The following is a 15,308-nucleotide window of genomic DNA, read 5'->3' as shown; positions in this document are numbered from 1 at the left end:
ACATATATATGCACATGTATATATTGTTGTACATATATGTGTGTATATATATACTTAAATGTAATATTTACAAAATAAAACTGTGATCTCGTCTAGAGAAAATGTATTCATATTACAAACTGCTCTTCCATATTTATGTATCATATTATACCTTTTTATTATTGTTATAATTATTATGGGTATTTCTAATTATTATGTTGTAGAAACCTGTTTGGCACCTTTTGGAAACTACCAAAAAAATGACTCTCCATTGAAGTGCTTAAAATCTGTTCTCATGAGAATTCTAGTGGCCTACTGTAAAAAAGAAAAAAAAATTAAAAAAAAGGAAGAACACAATCTAAACACCAAAAATAAAACATGATTCCAATCTTTTTTCTGTACCTCACGTGCATAAATTTGCTGCTCCTATTTTGGGTTTTTATTTTTTCCTGTTTATGTATTTTTATGGATCTAAGTTAAGTCTTTCAGCAATATATAAAAAATGTAAATAGTAAACTTTATTTATTAAGAATGTCATCTTTTTTAATTTATATTTACACAATTGTTCATCTAATTTATTTTTTCTATACGGTTTTAAATACTCAGACATATTTTGCTGTTCATGATATTTTTATCCTGTTCTTGTGGATTTGTTTTTCCATACTGTTTTCTCTGGTCTCAATTACAGGTTGGATCTCACAAAAAAAATAATGTCAAAGACAGAAATATTTTGCCACTGTTGATTACTATACCTTAAAGTTCTATATTATGAAAATATATAATAGCTTGTATGCTTCAATGTGTAGTGGTCTGGTTTTTGTCTGTTACGGAACTCTAAGGGACTCTGGTATATACACACCGAAGTGGAAGAGAACCTCAGGGCCTAGGTAACACAGAAGTGAACCCAATATATGGTCAGTCCTCTACATAATTAAGTCCTGAAAAACATCTCTATTTTGCATAAGTAAAAATTGAAAAATATTTTTAAATTCTCTAAGAGAGTTCAGTTTTCAGGGGACTAAGACATACATCATTTCCAATTATACATTCCCTTTTGAACAAAATCTTCAACAACGTACTTTCACAGTATTTATTTTTTTCTTCATAGTTGAATACTCAGCCAGCCAGCTCATCAACTGAACATAAAAAAAAAAAACTGATAATTAAGATGTTGCTGCTTTTTTTCAATCTAACATATCTCATCTTTCATGATGTAGCAGCTGCATGATCCTTGGCAAGTTATTTAATTGTTTTAGGCTTCAGTTTTCCTGTCTATAAAATGGCAATAATAAAAGTACCCACCCCCTCAGGTTGCTGCTAAGATTACATGAGATAAATATGTAAAGTGTTTAGAATATATTAGCTCTTATTGTGTTTATCATGACAAGCATTAACATACTTTTTTTTCTGATTTCTACCCATTTTTATAAAAGCGTAAAAACAAGATGCACAAAAGTATCCAGGTGTTTGCACAAGCATTGCCATGGAGTTGTTAGTTCATGCACGCTGAGCTGGTGGCTGACAATCCCACAGTAAGGCAACTCAAAATGTGTGTTTGCTGATACTTGACAATTTGAAGTCTGCACAAAAAGGCAGTTTGGGGACATGGAGGTGAATCATATATAGCGGAAGTCAAACTATCCACAGCAAATTTTTAGACTTTTTACAAATATAACCCACTGGTAGACATAAGAGAGGTCACCAAAAAGAAAAAAATCATTGTTAAATTCTGCCAGACAACTATTTCTTTCAAAAGTAACATAAATGATTGAAGGGAATATTTTTGTTTTCCTCACATCTAATCAAGTCACTGTGAAGACTGAGATAAGATTTAGAGAACGGGTTCATGAAAAAAGCCCAGTATTTTTTAACTAGATTAAGAGAGAGAGTCTTAATATGGCTTTTTTTTTTTTTTCCCTGCTTCGTTTTATCTGCAGAAACAATGTCATGGGACAGAGCATTGTCTCTCTCAGAACACAGACTCCCTCAGTTCTCATGTCCTTCCTTCTCCAACTCTAATACATACACCTGCATGCATGCACACACACACACACATGCACACACAATGCACACACGCACACACACAGAGTAGTTGGAAAGGTCACTGGACTTTAGTTGCCTAGTCTGTCAAATGGAAAAACTCCTTACACTTCAAAGTGGCAGAAATGTTCAGCATTCGGATCTATTTGTATATGTCATCCAAGTTTGTCTAATTAAGGAAAATACTATCAAAGTTTAAAGGGGGGGCAGGCATTATATCATGCTATGGTGGCTTTGGTAAACCTATCCAGTTCTTAACTTTCAATACCAAAAATAAGAAACTAGGGAAAAAAACATAGCCTCTCTGGCCCCCAACTCAGAAGAAAGCAAAGTTTCTTTGTGTGATTGTTTTAAACTCTCTGAAGGAATGAGGTTTGGGGTAAAAAAGAGCAGTGATTGTACAGAGGCATGAGCTAGGGATCCAGGGAAGCAGGTCCAAGTACTGTCTGCCACCGTGACCTTGGGCAAGTCACTTACCTTTGCTAAGAGGAGCAGTTGGCAATGAGAAAAAGGCAGGAGAGTTTGTTTAAGGAAGGTGGATCAGCACCTAAGTTAAAAAAAAAAAAAAGCATGGCACTTCTAAGGAACTGAAAGAAAGACCTGTGCACTTAGAAAGTAAAGATAGAGCAATGATGTTCCAATAAAAGGATGGAAAAGTTATTAGGGGATGGAGCCTTCCATGGCCTCATAGGCCATAATAAAGAGGTTTTACCTCCTCAGCAATGTGGAGCTGTTGAAAGGTTTTAATGGAGATTAACATGGGCAGAGGTGGGATTGAGAAAGATCCCTCACTGGCAGCGTGAAGGAGAGCGGAAGGAGGTGAGAATAGATGTAGGAAGTTAAGAGGATATTGTGTAGTCCTGGAAAGCAATGATGGCGGACAGAGACGTTTTCCGTTCTGTTAAACGATGAGATTGAATGAAATGGTCTTTAGGGTCCCTAATGCTCTGTGATTCTAGAAACGCATTGCGTATCTCTGCTATTTACTTCCTGCGGATTTTTTTTTTTTTTAAATAATGAACTACCAGGGCAGGGAAATCTAGCTATTTTCTAAGACTTAAGCACCAGCTAGGCATCCCTGGGTGACGCGAATGGTTAAACACTCACTATAAACAGAAAAAAAGTGGAAGACCCTCAACGAGATGGACTGACACACTGGCTGCAACAATGGGCTCAAGCATAACAACGATTGTCAGCATGACAGGACCAGGCAGCGTACCGTTCCGTTCTGTGGTACATAGGGTCGTTATGGGTCGGAACCGACTCGAAGGCACTTAACAACAACAACACTAACAGAAAGGTTGGTGTCAAACCCACCCAGAGACACCTTGAAAGTAAGGCCTGGTGTTCTGCTTCCAAAAAGTCACAGCCTTGAAAACCCTCTGGAGCAGTTCTACTCTGCACACACAAGGTCGCTATGAATTGGATCGACGGCAACTGACAACCACAACAACAAGCACCAGCTGTCAGAAAATATAGAAACCTAAGACCACGTGGTCAGGTTGTACGATTGGAAGTTCAAGTAATATTCCTGATAGCTCCTTAGTAGTTTCATCATGATAAGGTCTCAAGTGAAAGGAAGGCTTTTGGAGAAGGGGCCAAAATGGAGTCAGATGGGATATGATATCATAGCCATTTACATGTTGTGTTTTCCTGGGCAGTTCTTTACTTCTTTGAGTTTCAGTAGCTTTATCTGTAAAATGTAGCTACTAAGGAAAATGTGCCTTAATTTAAGCAAAATACCTAGGAAGGTGCTGTCATACCATCATATAGTATGTGCTTAGAAGATGTTGATTGTTACTCCTTTGCCCTCCACTTCTCCACTCCACCTCTCCACCCCATCCCTGAGTAAATACGAGTCCACAGCCGCTGCACTCTGCAGACCTAGGTAAGAGGTGAGGGCACACAGTACACCCAGCCCCAGCTCCCCAGAGTTTACATGAAGGAAATGTACGTGCATCTCTTTTCCATCACCAAGACTAGGGCTCTACAATCCATTACATTTGATTCCATCTCTATGAAACTTGACAAATGTTAGTTACATGCCCCAGAGATTGAACAGGTCCAGACTGAAGACAAATACAAAATTAAAATCAGCATTATACTTCTTTCTGGCTTAGGCTATGAAAGGGTAACAATGACAGCAGTGGGTGAGAGGTCCATTAAGACATGGAAGTGGATCAGGTTCTCTTCTAATTCTTGCAAAAATACTGTGACACAGAAATCATTAGTCCCATTTTTAAGGAGCCGTGATAACGCAGTGGTTATTACTCAGCTGCTAACCAAAAGTTCAGCAATTGATACCCAGGAGCTGCTCCACGGGAGAAAAGACTTGGTGATCTGCTCGCATAAAAGTTTCAGCCTAGGAAGCTCTACAGGGCAGTTCTACTGTATCCTATAGGGTCCCTGCGAGTCAGAATCAACTTGAGGGCACACGAAAACAACAAAAGTCACATTTTTACAGAACTGAGGCTCAGAGTTGAAGTGGTTTTTTAATAGTGAGCATCCCCAAAAGCAAACCCCAGTCTCTTGCAGATTTAAACATTGTATTAACACTGGCTCTTCTTCTCATGATTATCTTGAGTCTGTCTGAGCCCAAAGAACCATTATTTAAATACTCCAAGGGGTGGAGTGACTGGTAGTGGTTGCCATGCTGGGTTGAGAAGGATTCTTAAGATGCACCCAGGCTCCAGGGGATAGGGTGATACAGCCTTGTGGAAGTCATCTCATTTCTCTGAACTTCAGTTTCCTCATCCTTAGCTGCCTAATATCGGAAGGGAAAGGACAGGGGCAATATGAATGATATATTTGCTTTTCTGTGTTTAGTACTATTTCTTCATTTGTAATGTGAGAAAATTGAAGGTTAGATTGGGGAGGAGATTCCCCAAGGTTACATATCATGGCAGCCACAAGCCCCACTTTGACCTTACTGTGGGAAAGATAACCCTTATAATAATCCTAAAAAAAAGCTACATTTACTGAGCAGTCATCTTATATCCTTTCTTTTTATTTAATTCCAGAAATAATGCTACAAGGAAAGCATCTTTAAGTCCACATTGGATGAGAATATTGAGGTCCACAGGTATGAGATACCTTGTCCTAGAGTGTATAGCTAATAAGTAGCAGAGTCAGGATTTCAACCCAGGCCTGTCTAATTTCCAAACCTCTGCTCTCTCGCTCTGTCTCTTTTCCTGTGCTATCTCTCTCCTTACCATAATATAAATGCTCAAAGGGTTTTGTTCCAGTATTCCCACTATTTAAAGGAAATCTTTTCTTCCTGGGTCTTGGTCTTCCCATTTTCAAAATGACTGTGTAAGATTTCTGATTTTTAAGGACCTCCCCAGCTCTTATTATTGGTGATTTTGTGAAGGGTAGTTTGGAAATTCTGGATATTAAGGGAGAGTTAACCTGAGGTGAAGTACAGTGGGGAGGGGGTTAAACCATTCTAGTTCACTTGGAGAGATACTGGCTTTGTGAGCATCATTTATGCTCTGTTTGGAAAGGAGTGTTGGTTTGTAGAATGAAGAAGCACACTCCACAGTGAGGGGAGCATGTGGGCCAGCATTTGAAGCACCTAGAAATGTTAAGTTTACTTACAGCTCACCTAGGTTCTACATGTCTTCTTTCTCATTGTTTAATTCCCATGTTCAATGCATATGGGCACTCAGCAAGAGAGGAGCGTGGAGAAGATATGAGAGGCTTCTTAGAGGGAGGAGCACTTGAGCTGAACCTTGAAGAATAAGGAGGATTTTAGAAAAGGGAAAGGAGGGTAGTATACCTAAGGAAATGACTGGTCCATTTGACGTTAGCACTCTATTATCTCCCTCATTTCATCTTCCTCCAAATGTATGAGGGACACAGAGGTGGTGATCTTGACAGGAGTTTGTCCATCAGGTAGGGTGCTCCCCTGTGTCTCTTTATATAAGCCTGTTTGGGCTTTCTCAGAAAAGGAGCAGCTCATTCTCCTCAATGTCATTGCAAGGAACACATTCTTTTCCAGGATTAAAAAAAAAAATATATATATATATATATATATATATATATATATAAAAGAAAAAATGTCAAGGTAACACAGACTACATGTAGAAAGGGAACTGACTAGGTGTCCCTTTTTCTCCAATTCCTGAAACATAATGGGTCTATCTATACACACTGTACACACACACACACACACACACACACACACACACACAAAATCTATCAGTACAGATCAAGGAAGGCACAATTCCCAAGGACCAATTTCAAACCCTCTTTCCAAGGGGCCAGACATAGATCTTAGTTTCTAGACTTAGAGCACCATCTAAGACTTAAGCTCAAACCTTGATTATTTCTCTTTCGCCAGCAGAATGGCTTTCCCTCCAGTTGTTACAATTTCTTCTCTGTGTTGATATTTTTAAAACATTTTCCAGGAAGCTCCCTGCCAAATACTTTCCTCTCAAACATCTGCAGTTCTCCTGTAAATCGTTTTAACACATACAAAGCATCAGTTGTTGGGACTCCACTCACCTGTAAATTTAGGTTGTCTTCCGAGCAGAGCCGGAGATTTGTAAACAGGCTTTCTTCTCGAAGGGTAGAGCAGACCAAATTTTAGCTTGCCTAAGCCCTTCATTATGGACTCTGCCTATCTTGCTGGGCTTGTCTCTTGCTTCTACTCCATCCACCACCTACCCACTCCTCACTTTACGCCCCTGCCAAATTGAACTTTTTTCAGTTGCCATTCCATGTCATGTCCTCTTAGTTTTGTGCTTTGGACTCAAGCTTTTCTCTCTACTTGGAACACTTTCCTTTATCTACACACAGCTCACTCCTATTCATTCTCTGAGTCTCAACTAAGATGCCATATTCATAATTATTATATATTACATTGACTGTAGCCTTGCTAAATTAAGTACTTTATACATATTCACTTATTTAATATATACACCAACATGCTGAGATAGATATAATTATCAGTATTCTCCTTTTACGAATGAAAAAATTGAGGCAATGAATTTTTAAGTAACTTTCCCAAAGTCATATGACTGCTAAAGGGTTCAAATCTAAATTTGAACTCAGGCCATCTGATTCTGAGCCCCTAAACATCATAATGCCTAATGACATCTCCTTGAAGCCTTCTTTGACCCCCACCAAGCCTCAGCAAGGTACCCTGTGAATTCCTACTAGTACCAGTACCTAATTCTTTCATAATTACCTTAACCATACTACACTGATTATCATTTGCTTCAGAAACACACAGAAGCTGCCTCTCATTCTACCTGTATCCCCTGGCTCACAGTAGGTCTTCCATGATTGTTTGAGGAACAAATGAATAAACTTGGATGAGGGCTGAGTTAAGTACCATTCATGAAGAAAACACATGCTAATCCAATTAGTGATATAAACTCCAGGCTGAGACTAAACTAATTATGAGAAAAAAGTTTTTCAGCACTTGAGAAATGTTTGCTAACACAAAAATCATGTGTCAACTAATCAGTTTTCCTCATTTGTTTATTAAAGCAGGTGCCCAAAGGATAATGAAGAACACCAAAGACATAAGATAATTATAAGCCCAAGAGACAGAAAGGGCCACATAAACCAAAGACTCCATCAGCCTGGGACTGGAAGAACTAGATGGTGCTAGCTACCACCACTGACTGCCCTGACAGGGAAGACAACAGAGAATCCCTGATGGAGCAGGAGAAAAGTGGGCTGTAGACCTCAAATTCTAGTAAAAGGCGAGACTTGATGGTCTGACTGAGACAGGAGGGACCCCAGAGAACACGGCCCCAGGATTCTTTGTTAGCCCCAAACTAAAACCATTCCTGAAGCTAATTCATCAGACAAAGATTAGACTGGACTGTAAGACATAAAATGATACTGGTGAGGAATGTGCTTCTTAGCTCAAGCAGACACATGAGACTATGTGGGCAGCTCCTGTCCCGAGAAGAGATGAGAAGGCAGAGGGGGACAGGAGCTGGTTGAAAGGACACGGGAAATACAGGGTGGAGAGGAGGAGTGTGCTGTTACATTACAGGGAGAGCAACTAGGGTCATATAACAATGTGTGCGTAAGTTTTTGTATGAGAAACTGACTTGAATTGTAAACTTTCACTTAAAGCACAATAAAAAGAAAAAGAAAACAACAACAACAAAAAAGCAGGTGCCCAAAGTATGCAAGAATATATATATTCCAACACTCACCATATTACAATTCCAACACTTACCACATTGCAATTGTCTATACTTTGGATAATGGGATCAAATATGGAGGAGTTTGTTTAATTGAAAGGCTAAATATTTTGAATTTTGATGCTGAATGGAGAACTGGGTAACCCAGAAGGCCATCCGAGCACAGGAGAAGGGGTAAGAATAAAGAAGACCACCCACCCACCCTGGAGGTCTAGTGGTTTTCAATTAGATGGTAAATCTCAGCCTCCACAGACTCAGTAACAAGAGATTACTAAACTAGGCTTGCCTCAGGCTAGGATGGGTGCTACAACCTGAACCTGAACCTGGGGCCAAAAGGTCCCAGTGCTGAGGCAAATGACTTCCTGGATTTACATGCCCTTCCTCTTCTTTTTAATTTTATTTTATTGTGCTTTATGTGAAAGTTTACAGCTCAAGTTAATTTCTCATGCAAAAATTTATACACATATTGTTTTTGATATTGGTTGCAATCCCCAAAATGTGACAGCATGCTTCTGCTTTTCACTTCGTGTTCCCTGTGTTCATTCATCCAGTTGCTGTCTTTTCCTGCCTTCTCATGTTGCCTTTGGACAGGAGTTGCCCATTTGGTGTCGTATATTCAATTGAACTAAGAAGCATGTTCCTCATGTATGTTACTGTTTGTTTTGTAGTTGTGTCTAATCTCTGTCTGAAAAGTGGTCTTTGGGAGTGGTTTCAGTTCTGTGTTGGCAGGGTATTTGAGGGCCACAGTCTCAGGGGCTCCTCCAATCTCTCTGGCAGATCTGTAAGTCTGATCTTTTATTGTGAATTTGAATTCTGTTCTACATTTTTTCTCCTATTCTGTCCAGGATTTTTCTCTTGTGGTCCCTGTCAGAGCAGTCGGTGGTGGTAGCCAAGCACAATCTAGTTCTTCTGGGCTCAGGCTGGTGGAGGCTATGGTTCATGTGGCCGTTAGTCCTTCAGGCTAATATTTTCCTTGTATCTTTGGTTTTCTTCATTTTCTTTTGCTCCGGACAGGATGGGACGAATAGATGCATCCTAGATGGCTGCTTGCAAGCTTTTAAGACCCCAGACGCTACTCATCAAATTGGGGTGTAGAACATTTTATGAACTATGTTATGCCAATTGACCTAGATGTCCCCCAAGACTATGGTCCCCAGCCCCCAGCCCCAGCAACTCGGTCCCTCAAGGTGTTTGGATGTGTCTAGGAAATGTCTATATGTTTGCTTTGGTCAGGTTTTGCTGACTTCCCCTGTATTGTATGCTGTCTTTCCCTTCACCAAATTGACACCTGTCTACTATCTAGTTAGTGATTCTGCCTCCCCCTTCCTCCCTCACCCCCAAAACCATCAAAGAATGCTTCTATGTACAAACCTTGTCTTGAGTTCTTCCAATAGTGGTCTCATACAGTATTTGTTCTTTTGTGACTGACTTATTTCACTCAGCATAATGCCCTCCAGATTCATCCATGTTGTGAGATATTTCATGGATTCATCATTGTTCCTTCTTGTTGTATAGTATTTCATTGTGTACATGCACCATAATTTGTTTATCCATTCATCTGTTGATGGGCATTTACGTTGTTTCCATCTTTTTGTTATTATGAAAAGTGCTGCAATGAACATGGGTGTGAATATGTTCATTCGTGTGACAGCTTTTATTTATCTAGGGTATATTCCTAGGAGTGAGATTGCTGAATCATAAGGTATTTCTATTTCTAGCTTTTAAAGAAGCGCCAAATCATTTTCCAAAGTGGTTGTACCATTTTACATTCTCACCAGCAGTGCATAAGAGTTCCAAACCCCCTGCAACCTCTCCAACGTTTGTTATATTGTGTTTTTTGGATTAGCATGCTCTTCCTCTTTTGACACTCTCAGGTTTTGAATGAAAAGGTCACTGGTTACCAATTTGCAGAGCTGGTGGTTAGCCAGACCCCTAGGCTTAGACTGGATCGCCCAGTGATGTCTGGATCTGGACCACCCAGACTTCTGATCTCTTGACTCACTTTTCCCAATCAGTTAGAAATTTGACTCCATTATTTTCAATTTTCACAGGTTTTCTGGTAAATCCACCCACTTTCCATTTCTTTCCCATACAAAGTTGGCCATTTTCCCTTTCTTCTTTCTTCTGCTTTTTTGCTTTCCTTCTTTGAGTTTTTGATTCCAGTTCAATTGGCCAGAAGGAAACCACAAAGTGAAAAGTGATAGTTTTTTCTGCTACCAGAATGGTACCTGACTGTACTTATGCTAAAGCCCAGTTTCCAGAAGGTAGCCTATATAGTTCTGAATGATCTAGCCTTGCATTGTCTAAAGCAGTAGCCACATATGGCTATTGATACCTGAAACATAATTGAGATGTGCTGTAAGTGGAAAATACACACAGCATTTCAAAGCCTTTATACCAAAAAAGAATCTAAAATACATCTGTGATGGTTAAGATTGTGTGTCAGCTTGGCTGGGCCATGATTCTCAGTGTTTATATGTGATCACCCCCATGATGGGATCAGCCACGAGTAGCCAAGTTTCCTTGAGCGTGTAGCCTGCATCCAAATATAAGTGCACGTTCTGGCTTTTGCTCTCTCTGGATTCTGCAGCCACCTTCTGTTCATCTGACCTGCAGTCCTTGGGAATTGAGCTAGCAGCTAACCTGCCGATCTTGGGATTCATCTATCTTCACAGCCTGTGAGCAAGAGTCCTGCTCTCCAACCTGCCAATCTTGGGTTCACCAGCCCCTGCAGCTACACGAATCAGAAGACACCTTGTGGTCTTGCCTGCTGGTCTTGGGATTCGTTGATATTCACAGCTTGTGAGCAAGAGCCCTGCTCTCCAACCTGCTGATCCTGAGTTGGCCAGGCCCGGCAGCTATGTGAATCAGGAAAAGCCTCTATCCTGATCTACAGACTTGGGATGTTCCAGCCTCTACAATCGTGTGAGCTGTTCCCTTGAGATAAATCTCTCCCTCTCTCTCTCTCTCTCTCTATATATATGCTTTACTGGTTTTGCTTCTCTAGAGAATCCAACCTAAGACAACATCATTAACAATTTTTTATATTGATCTCATGCCAAAATGATAACATGCTGGATATTTTGGGTTAATAAAATATATTATTAAATTAAATTTTATTTATTTTTTTTTATATTCCAAAATGTGGTACTAGAAAATTAAAATTTACATATGTGGCTTGCACTATATTTCTATTGGGCAGCACTCATTAAAAAAAAAAAAAATTAAAGCCACTATTTAATATCCAGCTACTCCTCCTCTCACAATCTATGATCCAGTCACACTGAATTCTTTTTAGGTTTTCTACCCTTCAAGCTTTCTCTCACTACCTAGCCTTTATATATCTGGGATATTCTTTCTTCCCCTCATCCCTCTTTACCTGCTTACTTTTAATTTATCATTTAGTCCAGAGTTTAGATATTACTTCCTTAGAGTAGTGTGGTATGTGTTCAGCCTCCCAAATTTGAGTTAGTGGCCCCTCCTCTAAGGCTTCATTATCCTCTCTGTTTCTATCCTTCACAGCATTGGTTAAGCTGTTGTAATTTATTATTTCTCCCCCTATGGACTGTAAACACCAAGAGAGAAGGAACTGTTACTATAAACGGTACAAAATAGGTGCTCAGTAAATACTTAAGGAAAGAATAAAGGAAACCAGAAAAACAAACCAAACCCATTGCTGTCAAGTTGACTCTGACTCATGGCAGCCCTATAGGACAGAGTAGGACTTCCCCATAGGGTTTCCAAGGCTGTAATCTTTACAGAAGCAGACTGTCACATCTTTCTGCCACAGGGAGGCTAATGGGTTTGAACCACCAACCTTTCAGTTAGCAGCTGAGTACTTAACCACTGTGTCACCGGGGCTCCTTAATAAAGGAAGGGAACTAATTTGTTCACACTGCATCAATCGCACATAGCCTTCTGGAACAGATATCCACAATCTATGGTCTTCTTTTTGTAAATAAAGTTTTATTGGAACACAATCGTGCTCATTCATTTACATAACATCTATGGCTACTCTTGTGCTACAGCAGCAAAAGTGAGTAGTTGCACAAAGGCTGTATAGCCCACAAAGCCTGAAATACTATATGTCCTTTTAAAGAAAAAGTTTGCTGATCCTTGCCCTATAAGATGGTACCCAAATCCTTCATGACATGTCCCTGCTTACCTGCCCAGCCTTATCCTACGGTTCTCCATCTGCAATATCTCTCCATTTTAGGTATGCTGAAACCTCCCATATTCTTTTGTTGCTATATTCCATCATCAGACCACACAGTAATTCTCATCACTCTCTATTATGTAGGTTTACATACAAACCTTTTTCCTCTAGACTGTGAACTGCTTAAGAGCAGGAGCAACTCATTTGTCTTAGTTGTCTATTGCCTCTATAACAGAAATACCAAAAATGAATGGCTTTAACAAACAGAAACTTATTCTCTCACAGTTTAGGAGGCTATAAATCCAAATTCAGGGCACTAGCTCCAGGGGAAGCCTTTCTGTCTCTGTTGGGTCTGGGGGAAGGTCGTTTTCATCAATATTCCACTGGTCTAGGAGCTTCTCAGCATAGGTACCCAGGTCTAAAGGAAACACTCCTCTCCCGGCTCTTCTATGTTGGTGGTATGAGATCCCTCTCCTCTCTGTTCAATTCACTCTCTTATATCTCAGAAGAGAATGACTGAAGATACAACCTAATCCTGTAGACTGAGCTCTGCCTTGTTAATACAGCTGCCTCTAATCCTGCCTGGTTAACATCATAGAGATTAGGATTTACAACACATAGGATAATCACATCAGATCACAAAATGGTGAACATCCACACAATACTGGGAATCACTGCCTAGCCAAGTTGACATACATTTTGGGGGAACACAATTCAATTCATAACACTATTCATTTAACAAATATTCATTGAGTACCTAAAATCAGGAAAGATGTACATCAGGGTTGTATCCTTTCACCATACTTATTCAATCTGTATGCTGAGCAAATAATCCAAGATGCTGGGCTATGTGAAGAAGAATGCAGCATCAGGACTGGAGAAAGTCTCATTTACACCCTGCATTATACAGATGACACAATCTTTCTTGCTGAAAGTGAAGAGGACTTGAAGCACTTACTGATGAAGATCAAAGACTACAGCCTTCAGTATGGATTACACCTCGACATAAAGAAAACAAAAATCCTCACAACTGGACCAATAAGCAACATCATGATAAATGAAGAAAAGATAGAAGTTGTCAAAGATTTAATTTTACTTGGATCCAGAATCAAAGCCCATGAAAGCAGGAGTCAACAAATGAAATGACATATTGCATTGAGCAAATTTGCTGAAAAGACCTCCTTAAAGTGTTAAAAAAGCAAAGAAGCCATTTTAAGGACTAAGGTGCTCCTGACCCAAGCCATGGTGTTTTCAATTGCCTCATATACATGTGCAAGCTGGACAGTGAATAAAGAAGACTGAAGAAGAATTGATGCCTTTGAATTGTGGTGTTGGCAAAGGATGTTGGATATATGAACTGCCAGAAGAACAAACAAATCTGTCTTGGAAGAAGTACAGCCAGAGTGCTCATTAGAAGCAAAGATGCTGAGACTTTGTCTCACACATTTGGACATGTGATCAGGAGAGACCAGTCCCTGGAGAAGGACATCATGCTTGGTAAAACAGAGGTCAGTAGAAAAGAGGAAGACTTTCAATGAGATGAATTGACACAGTGGATGTAACAATAGGCTCAAGCATAACAATGTTTGTGAGGATGGTGCAGGACCAGGCAGTGTTTCATTCTGTTGTACATAGCGTTGCTATACGTCAGAAGCGACTGGACAGCACCTAACAACAACAATACTATATTTGTAAAGTGCTTAGAACTGTGCCTGGCCCACAGTGAGTGCTCTTTAAGTGTTGCCTACCATTGTTATTAATGTCACTCTTACTATTATCACCACCTAAGCAAGGCATGTGACAATGCTAGCGGCCTCTTTGACAAAGTGGGGAAAATAATATCTATTTTGCCCACTTTGCTGTGGGAATCCGATTACAGACATCAGTGAGAGGACTTTTGTAACCTGTAAAGTGCTCTCCAGATGTGAGCCACGCTGATTATTATCACCCAGATGTTTGGGCCAAACCGCTGCAGACACATCTGTGAGGAGCAAACATCTGGAGGCCTGGCATTCCATCATCTCAGCCTCTGCCGCCCTTTCCCCTCCCTGCTCCAGTTCCTTTCCCCACGTAGCCCCTGCTCCCACTCGGGGGGCAGCCTGCCAGTTCCTGGGTTGCAGCAAGAAGAATAACATTCTTCCGTACTCTATCCAGTGTGGAAATTCCACTTCTTAGCAGTTTCCATCATGTCAGAGTTGCACTGAAGGTCCATTAAGGCTTCTTATGGGAAGGGAGGAGGGTATGGGGAGGGAGAAGGAACGGGAATCCCTTTTACTAGGATTTTTACTAGCACCCCTAGGAATTTTTCCATCCAGTCACCAATGCTCTAAGTGGGTCATGGCTACTGCTGGAATGTGATTTTTTTTTTAAAAATAGGCCAATAGCAAAAGAATGATCCATTGAATCAAAGCACACATCCATTGTATTTTTCCCCCCCAACCATTTTTCTTCTTTACTTTCCCAAACACAAAAGTGTCTGGGATAATTCTCAAAGGAGTTTTGGACTTGAAGCTGAGATCAACTTGTAGGGAGTCCCCAAAAGTAAGTCAGTTCAGTTCAATACATATTTATTTAGCCTTAACCTTGTGCCAGGCACGGTGATCAGCACTAGAGGGCCAGAAGAGAATGGAGCACTGTGCTGTCCTCAGAGATTGTATGGCCTTTGGAGCAAACAGTCAAAACCCAGAGTTTTCCATCACATGGTAGGCCTGGAGTCCCTGGATGATACAAACAGTTCAATACTCTACTGCTAACCAAAAAGTTGGTGATCCAGTCCACCCAAAGGCTCCTTAGGAAAAAGGCCGGTAATCTACTTCCGGAATATCAACCACTGAAAACCCTATAGAGTACAAGTCTACTCTGACACACAGGGGATTGTCATGAGTCAGAATTGACTAGACGGCAACTGGTTTTTGTTTTTTTACAGCAGGGCTAATATAGAAGTGATCCTTGGTACTTGGAAAGCT

The sequence above is a fragment of the Loxodonta africana genome, chromosome 9 (genome assembly GCF_030014295.1).
Source record: "Loxodonta africana isolate mLoxAfr1 chromosome 9, mLoxAfr1.hap2, whole genome shotgun sequence".
Lineage (NCBI taxonomy): Eukaryota > Metazoa > Chordata > Mammalia > Proboscidea > Elephantidae > Loxodonta > Loxodonta africana.
Note: the sequence above shows the minus strand (reverse complement) of the source record.